Source organism: Lepisma saccharinum, chromosome 1 (genome assembly GCF_977018435.1).
Source record: "Lepisma saccharinum chromosome 1, izLepSacc3.1, whole genome shotgun sequence".
In the NCBI taxonomy this organism is placed as follows: domain Eukaryota; kingdom Metazoa; phylum Arthropoda; class Insecta; order Zygentoma; family Lepismatidae; genus Lepisma; species Lepisma saccharinum.
The window spans coordinates 132,005,397-132,031,644 of NC_139229.1; the positions used below are offsets into that span (position 1 = coordinate 132,005,397).

At 42.5% G+C, this 26,248-nt stretch overlaps 1 protein-coding gene across 3 annotated transcripts in view; it reads left to right on the forward strand.

The window, feature by feature from the left end:
- LOC146001442 (LIM domain transcription factor LMO4) overlaps positions 1-26,248 on the forward strand; it is a 305,897-nt gene that overhangs the window by 125,567 nt on the left and 154,082 nt on the right. The window lies entirely within an intron of this gene.

A 26,248-nucleotide genomic window follows, 5' to 3' on the forward strand; every position in this document is an offset into this window, starting at 1 on the left:
TCATAACCCCCCCCCCCCCTTGGCTGAGTAGTCTTAAAAAATGAACGTCAAAGGTAGGAAAAATATGACAAAATATGGAGGGCTACCTAAATAAGTATATGTAACCCCCCTTCGAAAATTTTGAGCACGCCACTGAGTGGATCCCACTTTAAACTGCAACAAGGCCAGCTCCGATTAGCCTATCTGTGCATAAAGTGGACTTGAAACGAACTTTGATAGCAAACGTTGACAGAATTATTGTTGGAATGAAGCAGATGCATAGACTAGTTGAATAAAGAGTTGAACATCGCATTTTCATATTCTACTGCACTACACATGTGATTATAAATTCGATTCCGCCACCAGTCGTTAAATAGATATTTTTGTGTTGTCGATCCCTATATTGTAGATTACTCCAAAAACATTTTTTTTTAAAAAAAATAATAATATTATTTAGTGCACGTTTTGTAAATTTTTTGATGAAGGGTGATGTGTGTAGTAAGTGCACATGTTTAGTAACATGAATTAAGGCGGCAGTGTGATTATAACATGGCCTTAACCTAGCAATTAGTGCTTGAATTAGTATTTGCTCCAGTGTTCCTGTCCAATTCGTTCTGTGTTATCGATAAACTTATTTTTATCCTCTTGGTTCCTTCGTCACACTTGCTTTTTCTCCTACTGATATATAAATTAAACAGTCTTCCCTTGCACATTGCAACAAGCTGGGGAGGCTAATAAATGGGGGTGGGGATAGGGCTCCACACATTCACGATCTCTGCCATTGGAAGTGATGTGACCAGTACCACGCGCCGACAGCTTTCACCCTCAGGGTTATGGTCTGAAAAATTTCCACCTGAGATTACTTACCTCGACGAGTCTCCCGCGTAACAGTCAGACTCCATACCAACTGGACCACCGTGCTTCATAACAGCAATAAAAAAATTAAAAAAATAGGTATGCACGTTTTCATTCCGTTATGGCTGCAGTATCCTTGACTAATTCAAACAACTTCCTTTTTCGTTCGTGAGTTTCTCACGTTTAATTTGTGGATGCGTAAAAATGCAGGGAGGTGTTTTGCAGACCGTTACGAATAAACCGTAGACTGTGTAAACAGTTTTGGTGAATATTGTGCGTTGAGTTGCAACATCTCTTCTGCGTAGCACACAGAAGAGGAATATTTCCAAGGACGTTTACGTCCCCCGCCCCTCACCACCTCTTCGTTAACATTGCTCCGCCCATGTATCTGTATCTCGATAGAGTTGCTATCGAGATGAGTGTGTGAGTAAGTCTCGAAGAGGAAGACTCGATCTTGCCTCGATTTCGTCTTTTTAAGTCTCGATTGATTACTAGGCTTTCTCCCATTTTTTTACTAATTGCGAAAATGAGGATGAGTGATGAAAATTATTAAGGGACATTCACAAAACACACCCATGCCCGGGCCGGGATTCGAACCCGGGACACCCTGGCGTCGTAGCGCACTGTGCTTTCGAGTCTCGAAATGATACATTCAACATATACGGCTGTCAGTGCACAAACTTTAAAAGCGTGTAGAGCTAATAAAAAGAAAACAATATTTATTGACAAAGTTTTTCAATTGGACGCCTCGTTTCGACGCTACCAACCATAAAAACGCCGAATTTTATCCTGAATGCATGCAACCACACAGTACAGGCTCACAGTTGCTGCTCTTGAATTATCTTTGCACTTAACAATAAACAAAATATATTATCTGTGTGTAAATCACGTTGATATCTTGAAAGAAATCGCATAGTAAAGTAAATTTGGTACAGTAAATTTTTTTCAAATCGTAACAAATTCTGGAACAAGTCCTAGAACCTCGGACACCATCTCGTTCTCCTCTCGTTACCAGGACCATCCTTATATTCTCGATAAGCTGTTGCTTATTTGCGGATACGTTTCAGCATGTCTTGCAAGGCTGTCGATTGTTGCGACGATAAGCCCCAGCGTGACGTCATTAATGAGGATGATGCAACTCATGCAGGAAGCCTGCGGCAAGCAATTTCAACAATGGAAAGTCGTAGGTTGTTTAGTTTTGCACCAGACACCAGGGGGTTCTGCTCAAGTACTCGACGCAAATTGAAATGCGTTTGGCATTGTTGAATCCTCTTCTTACATTATTACTCACCACATTGTTGTCATGTGCAGCAGGGGGTGCTAAACCCCAATACCCCTAATCAAATCAGACCTAATCCTGCCCCAGAAAATAAGTTTTGGAAAAAAAAATACTTAATATGCATGAGCGTACAGGAGCGTATTTCTAATTTCGAGCGGTGCAAGTTTGTGTGTGTGTGTACCCTCTACAGTTGTGCTACAGCTGAACAGGTAGTGGATTCCGGGTTCGACTCCTGACCTTAGCGTTTGTGTCGGGAGTGTCTTCAGCAGTTGTATTCATTCATTCATCCGCGGCTGAAAGTGGAAGAAAAGTGACGTAGAAGTAAGGAAAATTAAAAATCATTAAGTACGATGGACCAGTCATGGAATCCTTTACAAAATATACTTACGGTGTTTTTTTATTGCTTGCTTCACGTTTTTCTTTCACTTGCACCCAATCGCAACGATGAGGATGAGTGATGATTAGATGGAATTAATGACGGGATAATAAACTGTGCTAACAATAGCAATTTACTTCTGTTGTACAGGGTGTTCAAAATAAGGTAACTGAAACCCAGCACTCAAACCATGTTCAGATACCTTTTTCGAAACACCCTTTATAGTCCCAATCTGCTGACTTGGTAGCTGAGCGTAGAGTGGTCGACTTTTGATCAGGAAACTCGAAGTTTCTGGGTTCAAGTCCAAGCCTGGATGTTCTTTATGCTTTTTTTCTTCATCCATTTCATCTAATCATCACTCATCCTCACCGTCGCGATTGGCCAGAAGTGGTACAAAAGCGATGCTAAATAGCAAAAATGCAAAACAATACTCCCAAGGAGAAAGGTACCACGTTTAATAAACATCTGAATAAATTATTTTGCGCGATTTAAACAACACCAATAAGAGAGCTTCATAATGCAAATGATACCTGTTAGTTTCAAATACATGTGATTTATTTTTTTTTATAAAAGGAAACTTAATTTGTAGACATTACTTACCAGTGGATGCTAAAACTTCATTTACAGCTTCAGATTTACAGTTGTGGACGCAGAGGCGGCGCCAGGATTAATCATGTAGGGGTGCTATGGGGGTGCGGAATGAAAATTAGGGGGAGCTATGTTGAAAATAAAGAAAACATGAAACCATTTTGCCAACACATCCAATACCAATCAACTTTTATTAGGCATCTATTATAATATAAATAAAACCACTTATTACATTGAGCTATAGGCAATTAACGACAACCGGCCTCCCCTATCGCGTAGTGGTACTGGTAACGTCGTCGCCGTGTAATGAAGGGGTTCCGGGTTGGATACCGGGTGGAGGCACATTGCACAGTGGTTCGGATCCCACTTTAAACTGTAGGTCCAGTCTCAGTGCCAATTGGCTTTTCTGTGCATAAAGTGGACTTAAAGTCAACAAACGAACTAATTATTGAAAATCTCAGAGACCACTGAAGAAACAATTCTTAACAACAATGTTGACGAAAGGAAGATATCTGCTAGAGATTGTGGCTCTTCTTTCAGAGCAGTATCAATGCTTGCCTTTTATATTGAAACATATACAATGTAATATAATAAAATTCTATATAATAATTATGTATAATGTAAGGAACAATATAATATTTACTATTTTGTATATTGGTACAGAGTCTCAGTTCAATGCCTAACATTCGACGCTCAATATGACACGACATAATGTAACATTGTAAGAGTTAGTGTTTTCGGTCGAACGTAGCTTTTGAAAAAGGGGTGCTGAAGGGAGCGCGCAAGAAAATTGTATCGTTTGGGAGAAAAAAAAAGTGCTATTGTCCCACATAATGTTTGAGCGCAGTAAATCAAATTGGTCAAACTTAAGTCCTTTTGTGCAAACACTTTTACGTGGTTTTTGAGTGTTTCCGTCATTTAGTAGTGATCAACAAAATTAAACTTTGAATTTTTTTTTTTTTGCATGAAAGAAGGTGTTCCTTTTAGTTTTCGAGCTGCTGAAGACTAATCTGAACTTAGTTTTTGTCCTGCACCCTCAGATTTAGAAATGATGCCAGTTATAGTATCAACTTTTAGACCCCGGCCAAAATTTGAAGGAAATCTCAGAGCTTCATGTTGGCGGCCTTTGTTCTCCTCTACTAATTATCCCAGAATCACAGTTGTCCTGCAGGATGAATTTCAGTGAAGAAACCTATGTAAAGTATACATATTGCAATATACAGGGCGAGTCAAAAGTCCCTGACCACCCCATATAAAATGAAAGGGAGTGTAGATTGCAGCAATTGGTCATGGTAGTAATATGTTAGACCTAGGGGGAAACGTTTGGTGCATGTCATGACAACGTCCGCCATCTTGCTGACCGCCTTTTTGGATCCAACTTCTTCATTTCTTCAAATGGGAAGGGGGCATGTGGGGTATGGTATGGTGATGGGTCCCAGATGTACCTCGTTGGAATCTGTGTTCCATATATGCTTTCCAACGAGGTATCATTTGTGATTTTGGGATAATTAGTAGAGGGGCACAAAGGCCGCCAACATGAAGCTCTGCGATTTCCTTCAAATTTTGGCCGGGGTCTAAAAGTTCATACTATAACTGGCATTATTTCTAAATCTGAAGGTGCAGGACAAAAACCAAGTTCAGATTCGTCTTCAGCATCTTGAAAACTAAAAGGAACACCTTCTTTCATGCAAAAAAAAATTCCACTGTCGACCAGTGTTATATTTCCAATTTTCACATTTTCTGAAGTAAACCACTATGGTACATTTGCGCAATTTCATAATGCTAATTTATTATTATTTTGTTTATGGGAAGAAAATCCCAACGATTCACAAATAAGACTTTTTGTTCTTTTTTGTTCATGAAAGATGACATTGAGCGTGAAGGAAATGAAAAAGGTTTAAAACACAAATGTATTGTTTTCTTCAGAATTTATCAAATTATTTGAGCTAAACTTAAGGGAAACAAAAGGAAAAAATCTTCCACGTTAACAGATAAAAAAATCACATTTTCAGAGAACAAAATAGGTAGTAGGCTATATTAACGGTTTTAATCTTCCTTATAGTCTGAGTTGAAGCATTCAGCATCTGTTGTTGGTCACAGCAGAAAGTTGTAGAAGTTCTCATATTCTTGTGTGTAATCCAGCAACTTACGAATATCGTCCAGTTTCTTCCTGTTTATGAGAACCTTTCCTGCTGGCTTTTGCTGAAGGTAGCTGAGAGGAGGAACTTAGTTCAGGCAACAATTCACGCAGTGGCGTGCCAAGGAGTTTCGAAAAGCGGGGGAGGATTATGTATAATTTGTTTTAGTCATCAGCCTTTATTTTGACACATTTTCCTGCTTTTTACGTTATTTTCTTCAGGAATGCTGGGCCAAAGGCGAGATTGTGACCTCGCTCCACGGGAGAATACTTGTTCTTGGATACAATGCAGTATTGTCAACTGTACGGATCGCGCAATTGAATCAGTTGGTAGCAACTGAAGTTACGTCTTCCCTGCAGAAATCCTCTGTCACGGTGCTTGAGGGGTTTCTGCAGTATACGGATATTTCAAGGCCACTTACCTGCGTAAGGTTCGCGGTTATATGAGCGGTTGCTACATCAAATGATGTGTCTTGGTAAGGACTATATGCAACTGTAAATATGTCGTTTTCGCCAAAAGTGGTCGATAGGGGGTTTCTGAAATAAACGATTCTATTAAGGTGTGCAAAAGAGCCCCTCCCCCTCCGACGCCGCCGCCTTTGTGTGCACGTTAATGCTATAGCAACTAGAAAATACTATTCTGTAGTTGTTCGCTGCTCGCTGTAGTGTGTGCTCTGGGTCTAAGGACACAGCCCAAGACTCCCACCCACCAATGCAGTTATCCTACGAAGGGGAAATCCCCGTGCAAAGAAAAAGTTATAATTAAACAACCGCCCATGACTCGTTTTACAAGTTTAGCATTTCGCGGGCCATTATTATTTTCCGATTTTTCGGTCTACTCTTCATTAGCAATCGTTCTGCGGGTCATCTACTCGCCTTGTTTCGTCTCTGAACAATGTGACCACTTCTTCCCGCCGTCGAGGCCTTGGAGAGGTTAGAAATGACGTCACTGCGTCCAGAGTCGAAGAACGAATCTTGGGGGAGAAATTTGTTACGTTTGTAATGCTGTCGTGACAGCGCCATCTGTTTTTCTCTTTTTTAACTAAAGATTAGCCTTTTCGAACTTGCCCTCAGTGTGCCTAAGGATCCGCGAGCATAAAGAAGCAAGCCCCTGACATTGCTACACTTTCCCTGTACACTAACATTCAAAGGCTTGACAACCAATAAATATCGCTCCAGCGAAACCGGTACTGTTTTTTTCTCCTCCAAAATCTTGAGCTGTGCGTATTGTGAGTGCCGGTGTGGATTACCAAAAACTTTTGTGCCGCTGTTTTCCATGTTTTGGTCCGTGATATTTCATACTTTCGCCACATCATCATGTAAAATTTTCCAAGAAGATATTGGGTTGAATTTATTATCCCACAGTTAAGTCGTCGAGTTTTTGTTTTGAGTTCACTTTATACGCCAGGTAGGCTAACCCTGGGCCACTTGATTACAAGCCCACGGCGTTGCCACCACACCATTGAGGAGCCCCCCCCCCCCCACACACACACAGGAGGTGTTATCAATAAGTTTACGGAATAGTGCTCTTACAAGACGAGATGCTTCGCGGGATAGGACTAGGCAACTCTGAGCGTCATGATAGTAAGAAATATGAGTGTGGCGTGTCACTGTTGCCAACTTGCCTCTTTTCGAGCCTGCTCTGAACACTTTCTCACTCTTGCTTAGCTCCTAAAATCATGAAATGTCTCAACGAAACTTTCGGCTCTACAAGGCATTCTAGCATCAAATGTGCCTCTTTTTAGCCCATTTCTACCGCTGAGTTAACTGAAAGAAGCACATAAGCGAACAGAACAAATGACTTCAGAGAAACATCCATGATTCAGACACCCTCTATTTGGAAAGTAGCAAGATCTCTAACGTCAATATTTACGTAAGAAGTTTCCAAAAAGTACGTCGCCCGTCCTCTTGCACAGAATTCACATCTATGATCACTGCTTTGGTTGCTGCATTTCACGCACCCAAGGTAAACGTTCTGGGTTAGAGTTTATTGATTTAAAATTATTTCTGATCATGACAAGTTTGAGTCGAAACCGGTAGAAAATAACATCCGTGTTGGTGCACCCTGAATAGAAGGATCACACAGACAAATTGATGAGTTTTAGAAAATCTAACTACTTCAGTGTGATTTTGACTCAATTTTAGGCGCTAATCTGTTCTAGTTCTGGCAACCCTGGGCGCGTCTTGAAAGTCTGTTCCCTACGCGTGGCAGAATGTTGCAATTCGAGCAGGAGAACAAACATGAAGTTCATGGCCACTGGTGCAGCAGCCGCCTTATTTGCCTGACCTAGTACTACCAGACTTTTGACTGTTACGCTCACAACTTTCATAACTTCAAATGAATTTCAGACTCCATTCTCGGTACTATTAGGGTTACTCAGTCTCGAGAAGAGACTAAATTTTATTTACAATATTGTTCGATACCCGGTGGAGGAACATGGCACAGTGGTTTGGGTCCCACTTTAAACTGTAGGTCCAGTTTCGATTAGCCTATCTGTGCATAAAGTGGACTTAAAACAACACTTCAGTCAGCGTTCATAATATTTTCCTAGTCTCGGTAGCGATGGCGGGAAGCATTTAGAAAGCGGATTGGTGGGGGCAGAGAGGTGGATGGATGCACACAATTTTTTTTTCTTCACCAGAAGTTCGAAAGTTAATACAGGCTATTGTGAATGGTAATATGATATCATTATAATTGATAGTGTTTTTGTTCTGAAAACTGCATTTGATGCAGTCTCTTTTGGGGTGTCCCGACAAAACGTACCACGTGGGTTTTCTCGACGAAACGTACCACTCGGATAAACAGCTACCTGTGAAGGATCCACCAATAACTTGAAAATATTTACTCCGCGACAAAACGTACCACTTCAAGGTAAAGTAACAAGAAGAAACAAATATCAACCTATAGACCCCGTACTTTTTGCTCTATTGCCCAATAAGGATAAAGAGACCTTATATTCGCTTGTGTCGACTCATCATTCAGGCTGTTCCGGAGTGGAAACCAGAAAGAGTGAACGTGGATTTTGAGTTGTTTAGGTTAGGTTAGGGAAAATCAAACTGTGCAATTTTGAGATCAGAGTTAAACATTGAAGGTTCGAAGAGGAAGAAGAGGTATATAAAGTATGACGAACGCCTTGAAAGAATACTGAAGCGCCATTATGAAGAAAACGGAACCCTAAGATCTTGTTTGAAAGCAATAGCTTACACGCAGAAATTGGAATGAAACAGAACGATCCTCCGACATGACAAGATACAATATTCTAGTGATGGAAATCAGCAAAACTAGAGAAAATCGTAAAAATCGTAATTTCGGCAAATGATTTTTGATGCCGTCCCATCAAGTGGTACGTTTCTTCGCATCGCAAATATTTTAAGACTCATTGGAAGATCCTTCGCAGGTAGCCGCCCAGGTGGTAGGTACGTTTTGTCGCGTATTCCTCTTTTGGGGGTGTGGTCCACCAATATCCAGGAATCGAAGCCAGAACCTTCGAAATTAACAGCGGAATCGACTATCTAACACCATGGAGGTCATCTGCCAAATAAAACCTTTCGTGCGGTTCACACGATTCTAAATTTCACTAAAAGAGCCTTTTTCGTTTATAAAATCACGTGGTACCATCAACGATAATTAACCGACGATGAATGCTACGGGACTTCTCTCTCATGCTCCTCAGCACGCGAGTATCTGCAAATTTACGATCGGAATAAAAAGATCGTGGATTATCTTTCCATTAGTTTCACTATTATTATGTTCTTTCCGGGGCCCCCCCTTGCCGGGAATTAACGAGACTGAGCCACGCTTGACGAAAGGGGCAATAGCATGCTTGGCCGGGGTTAAAATGGAGAGGTGGGAAACTCCTCGAATCTCGCATGGCGACGCAATTAAAAGTGTTAATCACTATCATCGCCTTCGTTCTGTACCTGGCGTGTCTTCGCGCAGAGTTTTCCCGCGACATGACAGGCAAATCAACGAAAGGAGTTGAGTGTTGTAAGTGCTGCCAAATCGGAATGTTGCGGAAAAGCTTCGCTTTATGACTTGCAAGACACGAGCGCCCAGGCTACATTACGAGGAAAAAAAACAAAAAAAAAAAAAAACTGTACTTATTTGCACTGAAAGTTATAAAATGATACTTTGTCGTGGCGTTCTATTGTATGTCAAGCGATGCATCATTTTTTAAAAAATATTGTATTAGCTCACTTTCGGTGCTGTTGCGAGCCTTTAGCTTTCTTATTTGCCGAGATCTAAACATGCGAATATTGATATTCACCACTTTTCCTTTTATTACCAGCGCAGTGATAAAGTCTGCTTGATTTGGGTACAGTGTAATGCAGTTCTGGACTGAAACTTGCGTTCCGGCTGCCCGGATACCCGATGGTTCAGAGGTGGAAAAACAGAGGAAGAAATCGCTCCAACTAGCGACACCTGTTGAAGAAATGGGGAACTAGGGAATTGGCTGGTGACTCTTCTTCCCCACCCCTCCTTCGTACTCATATTCCCCAACGACCATTCTTGCTGTGTCCCCTCGTTTCCTAATGTCCTCTCCCGCTGTCTTTTGTAAGAATTTCGTGAGACACGAAAGAAAGGAGTTGGTATTTGAATTCTTTCCATCTCCCCCTCTTTTCTTTAACCTTCTCATCTGTTCATCTTTAGCACCTTGTATGACGTCTCTGCGTGTTTCCAATTATCCTTTCTCTCCGCGAAATGTTCACAGAATAATTTTTGGGGGGTGGGGGTGGGGGTGGGGAGTGGAGACGTGGTTTGCATTCCACGTAAAACTACTGTAGATCCAGTCCGAATTACAGTATGTCCACCCCTCTTGCGACGATTTTTTTTATTGTAAGGAAGCTTTCAGACTAAAGCGACAATCGACACGCGTCTCTTGGGAACAGACCTTCAGAAATAAATGGAAGTTTTCGAATCAAAGGGACACAAGCTGCACATGTCGCTCGGACTGGACCGGTTGCTCAATAACTTGCATCGTGTTGCTTCGGTCTATTGTTGTTAGCACAGAGCGCTACGACGCAAAGGGAATCGGGTTCGATCCCAGGCCTGGGTATGAATGTTCTTTGTGAGTGTCCATTCATTATATCCTCACTCATCCTCATCGTCGCGATTAGCCAAAAGTGGCAGTGACGCTAATTAACAAAAAAACAATTCGGTCTTGTTCGCTTTGTGCGGTGAAGGCTTTCTTAAAGTAGATTGACACTTCGGTTTGAAACACCCGTGTCGCTTATCACCTGTCGCGTGTCCTTGTCGCTTCGGTATGAAATCTCCCCTTAGTGTATAAGCTAGCATTCACCGCGCATGCGCTTCCAACAGACCGAAGCCAAAACGATACACCATATTAAGAAAACGACCCAGTCCGAGCGACAAGTGCAGCTGGTCGTGTCGCTTCCGTTCGGAAGGTTGCATTTATTAATGAGGGTTCGTTTCCAAGCGACACGTGTCGGTTTCATTCAGTCTGTACGAAAGCATCCACTGCGCATGCGCAACCAACAGACCGAAGATACCCGATGCACGATATTGGAACAACGGCCCAATCCTAGTGACACGTGCCAGCTGGGTCTCTCATCGCATAAGCATCAACCATCAGCCTTCTGACGTCTGCCGAAATGCGTTCATTGTTAAAATAGGTTAGGCTCAGTTAGGTTTAGTTTACTTAGAATAAATGTTGTACAAGCCCCGAAGAACTGCAGAGAAGGCGAAAGGCGGCGAAGTCATCGTGTCAATTCAGGAAGAAACGTTCTATTTATTTCGGAAAGTTGGTTAAAATGCCGAGACTAGATTAACTCAAAAATGACAAATACATAAAGCAGCAAGTCGCGTAAGATAATACATACAGCAAGCGGCTTAATGGAACACAAGTCGCCCAGCGTCTTCGCTGGACAGTATTCGGATGAGTGACCTTCGCAATATCAGGTGGCGCACGAAAAACCGGCCCGCCTGCCACGCGTGTATACGTACAGAAGACGGATAAGCAAATGCAAAGATCTGTACTTACTGCTTAATATTGACTGTATACTGTTTACAGAAGGTGCTGAATATGATCTCCTTGTGCGTCAATGCACTTTAGTGCACGCATGTTCTCATACACGCGACGTAACTCCGCGGCGTCAATGCTCCGAATTACATTACGAATATTGTCCTTCGAGTTGTCACGTGCCAGTTCCGACGACACAATGAAAAATGCAAGGAAGAACTGTTTCCCGAGAGCAATGATAGATGGCAGCGCGTCATATAAAGAAGAGCAGAGCTCATTGTAGAAACTAGGAGCGGAGAAGAGCGATTATATATACTATTATAGTAAATGCAAAATATATAAAGGAAGAGTATAAAAATTATAGAAGGAGTGAATAAAGTGTTGTTAGCCAATTAAGATGAATAGGAATATGCTCGTATATGAAACAATTATGAAAGTTAATAAGTGAGCAAATGAATTCAGAAATCTTTTTCTCCTTTCTGATCCTAGTGATCAAAATTTGATTTAATACCTCTGACGAGGAGAACATCGTCAGCTTTTGTATTTGTCCGTCCGTCGGTGGCGCTGTGTCCAAATTAGACGCCCCGAAGCACTTACGGTTGCGCTGGGCCATAGGCAGCGCTTGCTGATAGCGATCCTGGGCTAATCCCCTTTTGGTCGTTACATAGGAGGTGGCGCTACTGTCAGTTTAGTCGCCCCTAATCTTTCTATAAGTATAGCTTGTATCGTTTGTATAATGCCAAAGAAGCGGGGAAAACGAGCGCATACATGTAATAAATGAGATTACGCTTTAAAGGCAAGGACAATAAATTAGAAGAAAGAAAAGTAGAAGAAGAAGCCTTTTCCCTAATCAAAGATAGAAAAAGAAGAAGTATTTTACCAAAAATAGAAGAAAGAAATGAAGAAGAAGCCTTTTCACTAATCAACGATAGAAAAGAAGAAGAAGCCTTTTCCCCAAAATTGTGAGAAGAAAAGAAGAAGATTTCCTTTCAATTATACATATATTTATAAGAAGAATATAACCTACGTAAATTTGGAATCAGCATATATATATATATATATATATATATATATATATATATATATATATATATATATATTTCAATGTATATACAAGCTTCGCTATATATTTTATCTGTATTGTGTACAGTTTTCAGAATATGGATCCGCATTTAACTATATCCTCTTGGCTATAAATCGCTAATACAGAACCTATCCCCTGAGATTGATATTTCTATAGCCGTGGTAAATAACATTTAAGTACGTACCCTCAGGGTCGTAGCATAGTGGCGCCCATAACGTGGAGCCTTACCTTAACTTACCCACGAATGAGACGTAGCAGAGTCTTCTAATGTTTTTGGATGAGTTGCATACATTTTTCCCTTCAAAGTGCCCCACAGATAAGTTGTGTCCTTTCTTTTGTGAATTTGTCATCAGGCAGGCAGGGACTGTAAACGCGACAATTTCTTCGTGCTCCACCCAGTACAACAAATAACTTGAGTATGCCGCTTAGGACAAGGGCAGAAGAAATACAAAGGCAAATGTACTGTATGTAATAGAATAGAAATGATCAGGTCTAGCTACTTAGCATAATTCTAGTAGAATATAACTCGTACAACACAATGTTAAACGCCTGTTAGCACGACCGTAACCGCCATCATTAATTACTCCTGTCTTGTCCAAGTGACACGTGTCGCTTCGGTCTGAAAGCCCTCTAAGAAATAAGAAAAGTTTTATATCTCAGGAACTATAGGGGTTAATGATTGTAGAGACAGTTGGGTCAGACGCTTCGTAAATGCATTCACCTTCATCGCACCGTGAGGCGCAGATTTTCTCCAAGTCGACCACCAATTGGTTCCTCCTCCCAAGACAGAATTTCAATCTTGCCTATTCTCCAGTTTCCACCATGTTTATTTTACAGATCTCTCTCTCTCTCTCTCTCCCTCCTTCACATTTCTCCTCCTGTTGACGGCAGTTATAGTGAGGAATACGGGAGAGTTAATTTGTTGGTGATTACTCGGGTTTCTTGCAACATTCGTGAAACTCGTGTTGACGCAGCACGCTTTTTAAAACGGATAGCTCGTGTTTATTTTCCATTAACCTACACAGTTATTTTTTCCTCCCCCTTCACGAGCTGTTCTCCACTTCAAACAAAGCTGCTGCAACCGTTCGTCTCTCTGTGAGACCACTGAGCGGGCTGCGCTTTGTAGCATCAAGGTAAAGGGGGGGGGGGGGGGAGGAAGAAATTCCTGAAAAGAGATGGGGCGTCGGTCAGGATGGGAAAAGGTAATTACGTAAAAGCTGATCTTTTCTGCAATTCGTGAAATCTTTTTCGCCGTGCGGAGTGTTGCAAACTCCAGAGGGAAAACCCTGGAATTGGAAAGAGGGTTGGCTAAAACCTGAAACCAGATACTTACGAAGTCTGTTCTGCCCACTGCCGTACGCAGAGGGGGTTGATGAGGCTACAGCCCCCTCCGAAATATTGAGAAAATCAACATTTTCAAATAAAAGTAGTGAAGACTGGGGGGAAACAGAGTGGTAAATGCAAACACCACTTAAAAGGGCCCCGGATTGCCATTTTTTGGGGAGAAAAGTTATAAATTTACGAAACATTATGTTGTGTATTCCGATCCCCCTAGAAAGCAGCTATGTACAGTCACAGACAATTCTGGGTTGTAATAATCCCATTAACTCTCAATGGAATTGTTGCAACCCAGAAGTGTCCGTGAGACTGTACTATCTAATTTTACAATTCCTGCCCCCCCCCCCCCCCCCCCCCCCCCCGAAAGAAGATCCTGGGTACGCCATTCAGTACAATACGCGATCAGAAAATGTGGAGAGTATTTGGGAACAACACTAGCCAAATTACATGGGCTGGTACCACAAAATGGACAGCACAACATTTTTTTACCCAATACCACGTGTTACTTTTTAACAGGCCAATGAAGAGTGATGACCATGCCCTACAGCTTCTCACCCCATAAGAACCAGCAACCGTTGTTACACTTCTCATCTCCTCTACCCATTACTGCTCAGTGTTGCCAGTCTGTTGGTTTGTACCAACTTTCTGGTAGAATTTTTATGTGACGGGATAGTTGATGGGATCAGTCTAGAAGCAGAAGAGAGAGACGAGCAAGAGATATTTGGACTGTGAGTATGGTAACTGTGTTATCTTCTGTGAGTGAGAAATAAACAAACGATATTGAAATGCAGTAACGTTGACGTCTTATTTCATCAGATTTCGTGGCCATAAAATGTGGTTGTTTACTTAAATTCTGAGAAGGTCTCTATGTTGTACTGATAACGCTGATGCCTTGTAATGAAGGGTTCCGGGTTCGATATATTGCAAACAGATGATTCATCTCACTGAACAGACTGTATGTAACAAGAAAAAGTGTCACAAAGTAGCAACAATGGAGATATTGTTGCAACACCGTAGTAATGATTGTGTACAAAACATGTAGCCTTCTTCAACGTACTTTCCTCCACCAGAAGAGTCAGGAGAGTGTGCGAAGGGGAAAATGTGGATTTCGTTAGAGAAGCAAGTCGAAACAATAGCAAAGAAATGGCCCGCTACCCACAAAGACAGAAGAAGGTAGAAATTGAAATTGATCGGTGGGCGGCTGCGATAACATGCTACCGATGCTCTACAGGGCGAGAATGTCTCGATACGGGAAGAGTGGGTAGGATCCGGAAAGGCAATTCAATATTCGGGTCCAATTTCTTCTGGATTCTCTTGCAGCGGACATCCGCACACCTCTTCTCCCCTTCTTGTTCTGCAACGAACGTGTTCCTAATATCTCCCTCAAACTGACCCTTGCGTATTGCGGTTAGCAATCTATAGGTATGAGCCCTTCTCAATCAACCGACAGCAACCCGAAAACATTCCTGGTCGAATTGAATGAATAATGGCAACGGAGTGTCAAAAAAACCGTAATAAACTTTTGCCGGAATGAACAAGGTGTTTTGAGGAAACACACGACCATCAAATTATCTCTAGTACTACAGATGAAAGCTAGCTCTATAGAGGAATAGCTGGACGCTATGTTATCAGCTACCTTTCTTGGAAATGTTGATACTCAAAGTGGCTTATGCGCGCGCGCAAAAACACTCACACATACGTACTAGCGTAAATTATCTTGACTTCAGTCTCATCTAGAACTGCAAAGCAGGAAGAAAAGGCCTTCCAAAAGAGATGGGAACAAAGTTTGAAGTAAAGGAGAAACCACTTAGTTCTTGAAGGTCATAGGTTTGAATGGTAACTATAGTTTCTGTTTGCGAGCTTGAAGGCTAAATCAAGAACTAGTCTGTTTTGAAGCGGAGTAACAGAAACTAGCTTGGTATTGAAACAGGAGGAATTAGAACGGAAGCTAGTTCCTTTTTGAACATCAGAAGCTACAAATGGAACCTGTTTCTTAAAAGGTGAGGAGCAAGGGGACTGAAGCAGTACTTTGTTGAAGAGTGAGGAGCAAGGAGACGGAAGCAGTATTTTGTTGAAGGGTTGACTTTTCACGTAGGCACCCAAAAGTCAACCTCACTTCCACGTAGTACACCCTGGACTGCATTTTGCAGACGAACGAGGCTCTGGCGACTGACACTGTGGCCAGTATAATTTTGTGTGTTGTCCTTTTTTTTGTCCTTGTGTGTGCTGAGTGCCTCTTTACAGCCTCAGCTTTTAACGTAAGTCAGAAAATTTTAATATTTTAGTAACAAGACTGCAATTGCTATTTTAGTCATGGTAAGGGGCTGGACGCACCGAAAATTTTAAATTCAAATTCAAAATATTTTGTTGAAGGGTGAGGAGCAATGAGACGGCAGCAGTACTCTGTTGAAGGGTAAGGAGTAAGGATACGGCAGCAGTACTTTTTTTCAGGGTGAGTAGCAAGTAGACGGAAGCAGTACTTTGTTGGAGGGTGAGGAGCAAGGAGACGGAAGTAGTACTTTGTTGAAGGGCGGGGGTCCAGGAGACTGGATACTTCGTTAGAGGACAAGGAGCAAGAGGGCCGAAACCTGTTCTGTGTTGAAGGGCGAAGAGAAAGAAAAGAAAATAGTTACTTGATGCAAGTTTAGGAACAAGGGACGGAACAATTTCTCGTTGAAGGATAGGAACTGCAATGTGTGGTAGAGTTTATTCTAAGCCATTTTTCTTTCATCGGGAAACGACCCCCCCCCCCCCCAAATACTTCATCTAGACTTAGGGACCTAAAGGGATAATTGGTTGAAAGGGGGGTTAGCTAGAGTGGGAACTAGTTCCTTTTCGAAGTTGTGTAGCGGACATGTCGACAGGATGTCCTGTGCTTTCCCGTAGTGCTAACGTTGTCGCCTTACAATCGAGGGCTGCTTGTTCGATCCCCTAAGAAGGACATTGTGCATCGGTTCTAACGTGACGTGAAACTCTAGGATCAATCCCTATTAGCCTATGTGGTCTTAACCTGTGAAAAAGAAACTATTTTTTTCCCTCCTAAAGTAGCGAATAAGTGTTCATGGTAGCAAAGAAACACTCACCTTCACATTTCGTTCCTTCAGTCGCCCTTATCGCAAATCTCGCCTCTTTCCTCAGCCAAGTGCAGCCTGGACTATCACTGGGAGTTGTATTACTCCCGGTGCCCTCAGCGGCTCCCTCAAGCGGCAATCGAGATCATTCCTTGTAAGGAAAAAAAAAATTGTCCATTGAGAGCATCGCTCCTCGTGGTGGAACGGGAGGATTATTGATTCAGCGACCCCTCTTAACTTCCGGGTTTTCCCCAGTCCCCGGGATCTGGAGCAGTAGAGGAGGGGAGGGGGGATTTCCCCAATAAAACCATCGATACGTCAACATCTCCAGTGGATGTTAACCCGCGAGGATGATCACTTGTGAAGGAAGTCCCCGGCGCTCTTCACGCGGGTTATTTAAACAAACCCTCTTGCTGTTTCTTCTCTAGGGCTTTCTTACAAACGGTTCCGTCTCGCGAGTCGCCTGTCGCCGCTTTGATGGAAGGCCTGACTACAGGGTGATTCCGAAGTATTTTCAAAATAGGAAATTTGTTGTTTCAGTGTTACTCCACAGTATTTTATGCTACTTCTCTTTTCTGTATCGTGCCACCGCCAGCCTCTGTGGCGGAGTGGTTTGCACCAGTGGACCCGGGTTCGAATCCCGGCCCTGGCCTCCCCGATGACGCAGTGGTAGCGTCGTCGTCTTGTTATTAAGTGTTCCCGATCCCACTTTAAACTGTAGGTCCAGTCCCGATTAACCTTACTGTGCACAAAGTGGACTCAAAACAGAAACTCAGTTAATCGAATTCCGGTTTTGGTGTTTACGAACGTTCCCTCATCAATTTCATCAGTCATCCTCACCTTCGTGATTAGCCAAAAGTGGCAGAAAATCGAAGTAAAATATACCAAATCAATCAATCATATATCGTGCTACCAATCGCAGGAAAATATGCGAACGAAAGGAGTTTATTTTCCCTCCCAAGTTTCAACTACTCCGGTGTTATTAGGTCAATAGTATTGACCTCATGTTGACACCGTGCTACTGATTTTACTGCTATCTGTTTGACATACCAGCACAGTCCTTACGTTACATGAACTGCCGCACGTGATAGTCGCTACGGCCCCATGGGTCTCGGGTCCGAACCAAAATTACTATCCGAAACGAGTCTTCATTTCCAAAGGCTGCCGGGCTTGATGCTGATCACAACATCCGAACTATGGCTGAGATCAAGAATATGTGAAGCTTTACCTCCACATCACCCCATATGTCTTCATGGCAGGTTTACCTTTTGGCTATTCATAAAATCCATATGTATCTTATAGATTTTTCTTAACGACAACGTATTTTACAGAAGCAATTAAGAAAAAAAAAACACTGTTACTTTGAAGAAACACCCCATCCAGAAGATGCATTTGTACCGCATGTACCAGAAGTCCCTGCAGCTTCATTATCGACCTGGACGAGTTGTTGATCAGAAAAATACCCTTCACCCCCTGCTGCACCCTTACTCGGTTTCCCACCCTCGCGGCGGGCCCGTTTTCATTGCTTGTGTATTTGTGCGCGAACAATCGAAGAGCAGTTGGGAAATAGGAGGCTTGATTAGTCCCGTGCTTAATTAATAACTCCCCTCTCCCTCCCCCCAATCTCAACGTTGAAGGGCTTGTCCACCTATCTCCCCCTCCCTTTATAACCTGGCCAGCTGCGAGGGTCCCCCCTCCCCTCGTCGCCCGCTATCTCGAAAGCTGGTATCTCAACGTGCATTTGCTTCTACACTTCCACCCTGCTTTTGCAGCGCGGAATTGCAATTTTTCTCCCCCTTCCCCCACTGTGATATTGTCCCTTGATGTATTGCAAAAAAAAGAGGAGGGGGAAGTTCCCAACTGGTGTGCCGCGGTACGTTACGTTGTGTGAAGATTTGGCGGTCCGGTCTGAGGATGATTTTGGAAAATAATGTGGGTAAGATAATGCAGATTAATAGGAGTTGGAACCACACTTACGGTACAAGATGAGTAGAAGAACTTCTTCGAAAACTTCTCTTATTTCCAACCGCCAGATTCTGTAGAAATCCTTCTAGAGCATTCAAGCTAACCGTTTCGTTGTTTGTTCCGACCTCCATGGTGGAGTGGTTAGCACAGCACGGTATGACGCCAGGTCATGGGGGCATGGGTATTCTTTGTCAGTGTCACTTCAGCAATTTCATCATATCACCACTAATCCTAACCTTCCTGATTAACCAAAAGCGAAGTCATTTTTTGTGGTTTGATGTCGATGTCCTGTAGACATCAGTGATAGTTTCATGATGCCGTAAGCTTCCTTTCTATCATTGAACCTATATTTCGTCTCAGGAGTCTGTGGACCAACGCCGCCCATACCTGCAGAGAAGGGGAGAAAGCCAGTGGTCGGGGCAAAGCAGTGCGCGTTGCTGCAACGGTTGGTAGCTGCAGCAGCGTTGCCCCCTCCATGCAATCCCTTTCCCTCTCACTATCTCGAGTCGCTACTTGCTCAGAGGAGTTTGTTTCTTTCGCTTTCTCCGGACCCCTGGGACAGAGCGTAGGGCAGCTGATAGAAGAGGTAAACAAAAGGTCATGAATTCTCCACCGACGTCATAATCAATGTATAACTTCTTTTTTATTTCATCAAGATCAGCTTCTGCCTCCATATTTCTTTCTTCATGTTATATCTTATTGAAATCAATAAAATACCTTTTGTTCATGCATAAAGTAAAATTAAATTAAATTTACATTAAAAACTTCTATTCATCAATAAAAGTTACGCCACTAATTCGTAGCTCCCCAATTACCTCACGATGGTGGGTGGCCACCGGTCCCGTACCCTGATCGAAATCTCAGGGGAAAAGTTGTTACGCTTCCTCCCAAACCTGGCGCCTTAGAGCACACGGCCACGGTAGGTAGGCCGTGGCTCTTATAAGTAATGATTGTTATTAATACAGGGTGATTCAAAAGTCTCTTGACACTTTCATCAAAAAGCATTTTATTGACAAAATTGACATTAATGCTGAAACTTTAGAATAGAAGACAGACTCAGTACATTTCAACGTGGTGGCCCTATAGCAACCACCTCTCATGCGTAGACCGGAACACAGGCTCCAACATAGTTGGCGTGATCTCCCCTGTCGATGCAGCCACTTTACTTTATACAACTTAGACTTAATGAAACCCCAGACAAGAAAAAGCATAGGGGACTCAGGTCTGAAGGGAGAGCCGCCCAAAATCGTGGCGAGTTTCACTTGCTTCTAGCAAGTCAAAACATGTAGCATGTTGAGCCGCACAGTGCTCACTCAGGTTCAAGATGATGCATTATCTGAATGTGGTAAGGGCATTTCTTTAATGTGTAGCGCAAGGTACGCCATACAATGGCTTGTGCAACACCAAGCTCCCTATTGAGTCTCCTGGTGGGACTCCGGGTGATAGCTCTGTATGGCCTTCGCTGTTTCTGGTGTTGTAGCCGACCTCCAGGGCCCCGCCTCGTCTGCAACACTTCCGGTACTTTGGAATTTATTCACCAGATCTGATGACTTGCCTGCTGGGACCTGGCTTCCTGTATTTTTTTATGGATCTGTGCACATTGGTCATTCATCGCAGATGAACCGAAACGAGTGTTCTTTATTCTATTGTAAGCATAGTTTCAAATTACATGTAAATGAAAACCATTCATTAGGGATATAAGGAAAATGTCGAGAGACTTTTGAATCACCCTGTATATGAAAAACAAGCCATATGTAAGCCATATTAAGATTCATACATACGTATATATGTTCGTAGATCTCCCTCCCCCTTCCTTCTCAAACACATTTCCCTTGGTTAGAGGAAGTGCTGCTTAGGCGTTGGAGCTGTTGTTCAAAGAGAAGAGGCAAAAATGACAACAGTTCTGTCTGGATATTTGAACTCTGAGCATGCACTTTCTTTCATCAAGTCTATTACGAATGTAGACTTCAGTTTAAATTATTAAATATAAGTTAGTTTGCATTTTTTTCTCAATACAAGAATAAACGTTGAAACTTCTCTTGTCCCTAAAAACTACTTGAAATAATAAAAGACCTGTGCAGTTAGGAGTATAGCTGTTCTTGTAAATCTCTGGCACACTGACCGGACCGCGGCTTTCTACTTTCGTTCCTCCTCTCCTAAACTCCATACCAGCTAACTGTAGACCAGGCGAACGAGAACAAGTGCAAGTAGTGACGCGAGACAGCTCCACCAATGAACAGTGAGAGAAACGGGATTGTGTAATGGGCGACGGAATTACCAGATTTCTTCCCGATCTCTTCCTCCTATATGCAGCGTTGCAAACTTTTGAAAAGAATAATACCGAACGCAGATGGCAAACGGACCGTATCTTTGTCTCCACGTCCGTACGATTGGTTTAAGAATTTCTTAGGGAAATATTTAGGGATAAAACTGCAAGAGCAAATTTTGACAAGCCGTGCATTTAGCGTACGGACTAAGGTCTGGACCGACCCTACGTCCATGCAGGTACCGTCAGGACTTTATGGTTGGCAACGCTGCGCTTTCACCACTCGATTTTCCTCCTCTTCTGCTGATATGCACGGCCCTGCTCTACAGTTAGCTGGGACAGGGTATAATCGGGAAGGTGGAGCGAGAAACTAAAATAAGTTTTACAATTACGATGGAGAAGATGAGGCAGACGATAACGGAAAGGGTGAGATTGGAAATGAGAATAGATAATAAGGAAGATAGTCATACTGTATATGTAATACGATTGCTTTGGCTGAAGCCCGTTCAAGAATTAAGCGAAATGCGATAAAATACACTTTTAGACTAATTGACGGACGTTTTGGAGGAAAGAGAACATACTAGTAGTTTTTGGGATACAAGGCAATTAACTAGGAAAAAAAGCAGAGAATGACAGGAAATTGTGGAATATTGAAAGCATGTGTGAGGAATGAGAACGTGAACGAACCAGCAGAAGACAAGACCAATGAAATGGTGGTATATGCGGGTTGAGCAAACATATCGGGCTACATACACTCTGTCCCATCGATCTCTGGAGCAGTCGAAGGAAAACAAGTTTCTGCTCAAGTAATGATGCGAAGCGGCTCAACAATGAACACGGGAGAGGAACGGTATTGCGTGGAGGGTGGGGGCGACTGCAGTTACTAGCCTTCTCAGCAGTGCGTAGTGCTTCGCTATGCCCACTCGATTCCCCCTCCCCTTTTCAGTCGCCATGCGCAGCCTTGCTCCAGAGATAGTTGGGACGGGGTATATAGTAGAACCACAAGCAAAAAAAAACCTGCGCAGACCCGCGACTCCTGTGCACCGTACCCCCGCGTGGAAGGGAGGGGCAGAGCGGAGCATGCTTTCTTATGGCCCGAGCTGAACGGAGGAAGGGAAAGGTGCGCGGAGACAATGTTCTTTTCCTTGTGCTCGCTCTATAGTAACCGGTGAGATTTAATGTAAAGCGGAAAATAAAGTATGAAAGTTACCAGTATTATCAAGAGAAATGTGTGGTATGTAGAGTTGGAGGTTCGCAAGAGTGAAAATTGTTCTGTCGTCCTCGCTAACATAAGACGTTTCGTGCAGACCCGCTGGTCCCGTGGCATGCGGGATGGTGCGTCTTCTGACAGCATCGAAGTCCGGAACTAATAGTTACAGACGCCCTTCTGCCTCCATGCTAATTATTTCAACAGGGTGCAACCTTCGAAGATTCGCGGCCGCCCTTACCTGATGCTCTGCGAACGGACGAGATGAGGAGCAAACTCGGGCCTGACAGGAAGCTGTCAGCAGTGTTGTAACTGGTAGCTGATTAATGACACCCATAGCATGCCCGCGTGTGTTTGATAAATCGTCCCTTCAGGAGATGGATACACTTCCAAGTTGGCAGATGGCGAACTTGAACAAGGGAGGGGGAGGGCGAATACCTGTGCTGTCGCCCAAAATACGTGGAACGTTATGGCAGGGAAAGTGATGTGGGTCCAGCGGCACTCAAAACAATGGGGCAATGGTGTTCCCATAACCCCGCTCTTAAAATATATTTTAAATACAGTTACTGACAATGTTGTTCGTACAGGGCAAACGTATCGAGAGAGTCGGATTTGCTAAAGAGCATTTACATTGGGACAATGTTATCTAGTCCGATAAAACCGAAATAAACCTGCGCGGATCAGATGGTGCGACCAGAGTGTGGAGGAAGGCAAATTCGCAGGACAATGTTGCCAATACAACGCCTACGGTAAAACATGTTGGAGGATCCATTATGATCTGGGCCTGTATGTCGACTAAAGGAGTTGGGAAAATGCAAGTCCTTGGTGGAATCGTGGACAAAGATGTCTGTAATAATATCCTGAAGAATAACGTGAAAAAAATGTGCCCAGCAAATGGGGTTGCCACGTGTGTTCACATTCCAGCAGGATAACGGCAGCAAACATACTGCTCAATTCAACAGGGACTGGTTGATTTTGAATGTACCAAAGCAGTTGAAAGCGTTAGTTGAAAGGTCAGATCTTAATCCGAATGAGCATTTATTGCATTACAACTGTACGAACAGAAATGTGACATCAAAATAGCATGTTTGTGCAAAAATATAATGTTCTTTCGTTATTAATAATGTTTATGGGGGAACAAACTGTTGTAAATAAGTCACCATACGTGTTATAATTACACGTACGGAGAATACCTAATGTACTAAGGCTTATTGTAATTTTTGCTTACGTTTGCTTCTCCCACTTCATCTGTACGAACAACATTGTGGGTAACTGTATATTGTTACTATTTTCAGTTTTCTGTTAAAGAAAATTACCGTAAATTTACAGTGGTTGCACATGCTACTCATTACTGTCCTGAAGTTTCATTTTTCATAAATTGAAATATTTTTGGAACACACATTTGTAATATGCTTCTAAATAGAACATCTTGCCAGTTTTGTAGAACGCACTATTTAAAATAAGTAAACATTTGTGGAATCCTACTGCATACGAACCCCATCATCTCGTGCATGACGAGCGAGAAGCCTTGCAATAATTGGGGAAGATTTTTCTCTATGAACTTTCTCCGTGAAATATTACTTTTCTTTTTAGCCAGCAGTAAGAACAAATGCTACTTCGGCTGTTTCATTCCCAATTTGTCGCTAGTGTGGTGCCCTCCCCCCCCCCTTCCACGCTTAGTTTTTAAAGTGTTCCATCCTCAAAATGCAATTCTTCAAATGTTCGCGATTTTGAAACAGGAACCGATTTATTTTCGTTTAATCTGAGAAACGAACTGCCTACGTAATATAAAACTTAATGTTTTTGGTCTTGGGAGTAAACACAGTCTACGCAGGTACAGAACTGGTTCACATTTAATGGTCTCCCTCTGCATATGCTTGTGGCGATTTACTTTTGACGTGAATTCAGATGCGCCAACGAAGCGTACATGGAAAGCATAAAATTCGCATTCCTCAGGTTTCCATTGTTTCATTGTGAGCGTCCATAGCTTTTCTATTACCTAGGTGTAATAAAAGTTTTACAGAAAAGATTGAGAGGTTTATTTGTTGACAGTTGTGCTTAGTATGCAGTGATAATTAGTTTTTCTGAGCAATCACGTTTGTGAATGCGTTTTAGAAAAAAAGAAATGTGATGTTATTTGCGCCTAAAGTAAGAATCACGAACCTTCCGACCTTCTGTAAACAACCGTCTCACTTCGAGTAATGTATCACTCCGCGCCAGCTGTTCGTGAATGGTGCGGCCATCATATGCTGCTCAATCGCAACCTTTAATTTTAGGTAACGTGGAAAAACGTATTCTTACTTTAACTGATAATCTACACATTGAAGTAGAATAAATTTTCTACAAGTGATTAAATACGTGTTCTTGTTCAAGAATGAACATATTTTTCTACGCCAAAAGTTCAATTTATCTGACACTGGGTTAACAGATCCCCCTTCCCCTCTCCTCTCTCAGTATGACAGCGCCAAAGTTATACAAAGAGAGAGAGAGAGAGAGAGAGAGAGAGAGAGAGATTCGTTTCAGTAATTCAAGGCTTTTGGTTTTATTTCCACCAAATTATTGCCCAACATTGTTGACATGTGGAGTATTGTTTTCTCCTTTGTGCAACAAATATACCGCCAGTTTTAGCAGAAGCTAAACAAAGATAAGCCGGGGAATAAAAAGAGATTGTTTATCTTTCTCTCGGTTTTTCGTGCATTAGAAAACAAGAAGACGATAATAAGCACATTATTTACGCACGTCTCATGCAAGTAATGTATTTTCTTACCTTGATTCAGTACTTCCTTTTTGAACTTGAGACATTTTCGGCGCTAGACATCATCCTGTCAGAGTACGGCCTGTCAAATTTGCTTGCCAAAAAGGAACTCAACGTGGCACAAGAGACGATTTAACGTCGACTGCTAAAATTGGGGAGATCGTCATCAGTCATCACTATCAACATCTTCTCCACAGTGGACAGGACGGCTCTTTTATAGAAAGAATACGAAAGCACCTCGCATTGTATTGCGCTTATCTCAAAATCGCTGTACTTGTTTATACGAGCAACAACGTGTTTTTTTCCGCGGGACTCACAAATTGACCGGTCGTTTTCCTTTCTTTCACCACACCGAAAACACAAAGACGCAGACACACAATTACACTTGGACACCAACTTCACTGCTTGCTCAGGATAGCACCGATACAACGTCACATAAACGTTAAGAACAACCTGCTTCTTGCCACTTTTCAAACGGCTGTATTTCCGAAAGACTACTCTGAAAACACGGGAGACCTTCCTGCACGCATGGAAGTCGCCATGTTCGAAACTGGCGCTATTTTCTTGCTGTTCACGTGATCGATTGTAATTTATACAATAATCACGTATTATTCTTATAAACAGAAACCTTTAATGAAAATATATTTTAAAATGTATAATCCAATGTAATTTACACGTTTTTCTTCCATTAGCGTACTTTCATAGAACGGACTACATGATGCGGAAGAAATCCGTTATTAGGCTGTTGCCAACCGCAATACTTCTCACTAAGTCAAGTACAGAAACGGAAGTGGTATGCCGATTGTCGGCATATGATAGTGTGATTTCACATTGTCAGTGACGATCCTCCGGAGATGGGGAAGGGGGTGGGACGCAGGAGTCGATCTATAATACAGAGGTGTTCACCATCCGGATGGTGACATCCTCACACTCCGGAATACTTTTGCGGGTGAAGGAGGGCAGGCCGTAGGGTGAGGGAGGTTGATTTGAAATGAACACCTCACAACAAGAGAGAAGAAAAATGTGACAATATTTAAAAATTCACCCCCAAATATGCATTTTATTTTATATGAAGCATACAATAAAATGTGACTGCCTCAAAATATTTCTGTATTCTACAGTCTTCTTTCCCCACTTTTATGCTTCTCTAAGTTGCCGTTTTAGTTTCCCTTGGTAGCTTTGCTGCATAATTATTAATTTAGTCAATCAAATCATATGTATTAGCTTACTTTCATTATCTATAATAATAAATCATAACACTTTCCAACATCAAATAAATTTAATGAAGAGGGCCTCCCCCATGGCGCAGTGGTAGCGTCATTGCCTTGTAATCAAGGGGTCCCGGGTTCGATACCCGGTGGAGGCAC